The 4,309-nt window shown below is 44.3% G+C and overlaps 1 pseudogene; it reads right to left on the bottom strand.

Annotated features, from left to right (window-relative positions):
• Nucleotides 1–1,268: 1,268 nt before the first annotated feature.
• Nucleotides 1,269–1,934, bottom strand: LOC131922042 (small ribosomal subunit protein eS8-like; annotated as a pseudogene).
• Nucleotides 1,935–4,309: the final 2,375 nt, after the last annotated feature.

Genomic DNA, 4,309 nt, shown 5'->3' with positions numbered 1-4,309 from the left:
TTTCCTCTAGCCAAGAAGATAGGGGCCTGATTCTACCAAGACTGGAGTTTTAATCCAGAGACATCGACTCTGGATGGCTTTAGACGCTGACATTGAAGTTCTCTTTTCTCAGCTTTGATACAAGTGACATTTAGCAGCTCTTTAATTACAACATGTTTATGGTCTCTATATGGAGCTCATTTCAGATTCCAGAGCCTCGGGACACTGAAAACATGTTTAGAATGTGTTTTATTTAAGTACAGAATTGTAAGACTATTCAGAGTACAGTCTAGCCCTCCACCACTGTGAGGTGTTTATATGCCTGCCTCCTTTCCTGTTATTTGACAATGGTGGGGGTGACCAGCTACTATGGTGGATCTGATACACTTTCTCTTCTCCTTTATAACAACAACACACAACAAATCCCAGATACCTGTATTTTTTGTTAATATTATTAAACACTATTTACATGCAATTGAATTCACCAAATTCAAATATGTAATTTGATGGAGTTTAACAAATGCATGAAATAGTGTTGTCACCACTACAATCATGACACAACATTTTCATCAAAATATTCTTTTGTGCCCCCAGCAATCATCCTCCTGCTTTCATTTCCTGCATCCTGCCAACCACTGATGGGCTTTTCATCACTACAGGTTTTCCTTCTCTAGAGTTTCATGTAAATGGAACCGTACAGGAAGTTTTGTGCCTGACTTTTTCACTTAGCAGAATGCTTTGAGATGAATGCATTTTGTTGCGTGTTTTAGTAGCTCAATACTTTTTTTAATTTTTCTTTAACAACATCACTTATTTTAATTAACTCACAAATAAAACCACCACACAGCTAGTTTAAGAGGCCACTCAAACACTTGCCTAGCCCCTAAACGCTGTACATCGTAGTCAACTTCTACATGGTTAGAACGGCCGTTCTGAAACAATGGAGCTTCGCTAGGGTCTTACACATCCGCAATCAATTATTTTTATTCATTTATCCACCATAAAAGAGAAAAAAATTACGATGTAGTTGAAACCAGAAAAAAAAATAGCTTTATCATGCTGACTTTAGTTTTATATCTTCTCTCATTCCTTTCTGACTCTGAGTAATGTTCTCTTTTATACTACCATTTATTTAAAGGACATTTGAGTTGTTCTTAGTTTCTGCAATATTAACAGAACTTCTTTAAATATTTTGCATACAGGTTTTCCTGTCAATGTATGCTTTTATTTCTTTTCTTTTTTTATATAGAACAATAAACACCTTTATTACAAGAGCTATGAATGATGTTTTATTTGCCTTTCTGGGCTTCGATCTTCCTCAGACAGAACTCCAGCTCCTTGCCTTCTAGCACATAGCCATCTGCTCTGCCACACTGGCCTTGGTCTTGAGGCAATACAGGCAAGAAGCTTGCCTTGCTGGAACTGCTCCTCCAGAAGACTGCTGATTTTAGCGTTCTTTTTCCTTTCATCGTATTTCTTTTGGACTTTCTTTGATCGTTTTTTTTGTTTAATATTTCTTCCTCCTCAGGAGTCAGCTTGGCCCCCTTCTTGCGGCCCAGGAGCAGCGTATAGTGAGACTCATACCACTGTTGATATGGTGTGCTGTCGATAAGCACAGTGTAGTTCTTCACCAGGGTCTTGGCGTGGACCAGCTCGTTATTGGATGCATTGTAGACAGCATCAATGATCCTTGTTTTCCGAGTACAACACTCAGAGCCCCAGGAAAAGTTCCCCACATCCAGTCTTAGGGCACGGTACTTCTTATTGCCTCCTCGGACTCAGACTGTGTGTATATGATGAGGGCCAATCTTCGTGTTGGCAGCAGGCCGTCCCAGCTCATATTTCCGCTTCTTGTAGTAGGGCTTTCTCTTACCCCCCGCCCCGCCCCCCAACCCCCCCCCCTCCCCCCCCCCCGGCTTGCGGCTCTTGTGCCAGTTGTCTCGAGAGATGCCCATCGCTTGGCGCTGGCTGGAAAGAGGAAGCGCTGCTTTAATTTCTTTATGGAGTGTGATAGTTGGCCACAAAAAAATTATATGCTTAAGTTCGCAAGAAATTGCCAAACTGTTTTCCAATCTGCATTTCCACCTACAGTGTGTGAGAGTTGATTTCTAGTTGATAAGTATTTGCAGAATAAATGCTTTCCAGGACAACCACAAAAAGAGGCCAGGAGAGGAGCTGAGGGAGAGGGTGCTACAGAACCCATCAGTCTGGAAACAACTAGGCTGCTTTAACTGAGATAAATTCAGAAGTTAGAAGTTGAAGAAAGAGGGTGGTAGGAAAAAAATGGTGCAAAAGAAGCAATTATCACTTAAAGACAGCAGTGACTATGTGATGAAATAGGAAGGATTAAGGCTGTGAAAATGGCCTGTGGCAGACAGAGTTGGAAGAAAAATAAACAGAGTTTCTTCTGTAAATAAGCCAACACTTAGAAAAACAGTTGATGACTGAAAAAGCATTGAACAGAGGCCGTTTCCCCACCTTGCACTTTGCATGGGCAAATTCACTGTATTCTTGTTATTGCAAGATGCCCTCTGCTCTTAATATTAATGTATCTGTGTGGCATCTCTCTATATAAGGGGATAGAGAAAAGTGCAGTTTTCTTAAGACATAATAGGCACAGGAATGACAGGTCTGGTATAGTACAGGTGCTAATCCAGGTGCCAGGGCAGGTGCTAGACCAGGCCAGGCCTGAACTGGGGCATGTCCACTGGGGTTCTAGGCAAGGGCAGTGTTGCTGGGCTGCAGCAGAGGTGTTAGGTAACCCAGGTTCAGCTCCAGCTCTGTCACAGCTTTGTAAACCAGGGGCACTTCCTAACAATCTGCTTTTTCCTCTGCAAGATGGAGGGACTCCCTAACAGTGTTGTGACAGTTACACAAGCCACATACTTAGTCTAGCACCCAGCACATAGGAGGTGCTACACATTTCTGGAGGTGTGTGTAGGTTCCATTGTCTGGGACAGCTAATCTACCAGCCTTGAACCATGTTGGCTGAGTTTTGTTCTGTATTCAAGCTCCCCCTAGTCCTCTCCTATACTTGTGGTGGCAGCCACTGGTTCTGCTAGCGGTGCTAATTAAGGGAGCTCATTCAGAGCCACTTCTCCGAGACTGCATTGGCAAAAGAAAACCCACTGAAAGCGTGTCCAAGAGAGATTAACCCTTTGATAAGCCTCACCTGGTGGAAATGTCGCAGGTTCAGTCCCGTGGGGCGACACAAATATTTCTGCAGGCAGAGGTGATGCTCAGAAAGTACTCAGACAGAGCTTTTGAAAGGATTGCCGGTCTAACCCAAGGGCTCTGCTGACAGCTAAGAGAGAAGCACCAATGTGCCCTTCTCTCCATGGCAGCCAGGCTCTGGCTCAGCCCCAGCAGCCAGTGAATAGATGTTCTTGAATTGTTCGCATCCTGCCCCTTTATCTGCCTCCAGCCCTGGTGTGTATGCCCTAATTGGTCCTCTGGATCCAGTCCTCTGGCCTGTCGGCTCAGCTCTGTGTACACAGCGCACTTTCATCTTCCCGTTGCTCGGTGTGCTGCTCTGTTCTGCCCGCTTTCTGATGTGGGAATGCGGTTTGTAGAGCTTGGATGGTCTTCCTGTCATTTCTGCCTCCCTGTTAGTAACTGTGTTAGAAAAACAGCTGTTAATCTCAATTAGGTTTTGATTGCTAATTAGCAGCTACCTGTCAGGATCAAGCAGCCCCCTTCCTGGTCCCGTCAGCTATTTCTCATGCAACGGGTACATTTGGTTTCCATGAGAACCGTTCAGCTAAATGCCTCCTCAGCCAACACTGAACCGTCATCTGTGGTTTTGGTAATCTCTAGGACACCGAGAGTGCGGTTCCTTGTCTCCTTCCCACCTTCTTCTCTTTCTGCATTTTACCATTCAGACAGACTTTCCAGTGAAAGCCAGTCTGTGCGTAGTGTCACCAGAAGCCCATTTTGGAAACGGGTGACGGGTGATGAATAAGTCCATTCTTCTCAGGTTAGAATCCACAGTTTAAACTTGATCTGTTCATGATGCGTGCTCTTCTGCCTGGATCCTCTTTACCTATATGGGGAGTTGGCATACTATTTCATGGGGGCAAACCTGGCTGGCTGCTCAACAGAGCTGCATTGGAATACAAGCCCATGGTGTCACATGCTGTGGTGTGCCAGCGATCAATTACAGCAATGGGATAGTCATATCAGAGACTCCATGGCTCACAAAACCTGAAATACTCACTTTTTTATGGAAGAAGCTTACCAACTCCTGACTTCCTGTTTTCAAAGTATGGATCCCTAGAATGGCACCATAAATGTCACCTGGGAACTAGCATTTTACAGTCATGGGCCCCAC

This window comes from Peromyscus eremicus, chromosome 11 (assembly GCF_949786415.1).
Source record: "Peromyscus eremicus chromosome 11, PerEre_H2_v1, whole genome shotgun sequence".
Classification (NCBI taxonomy): Eukaryota; Metazoa; Chordata; class Mammalia; order Rodentia; family Cricetidae; genus Peromyscus; species Peromyscus eremicus.
The sequence above is the reverse complement of the archived record's forward strand: the minus strand, read 5'-3'. Positions and strand labels throughout refer to the sequence as shown.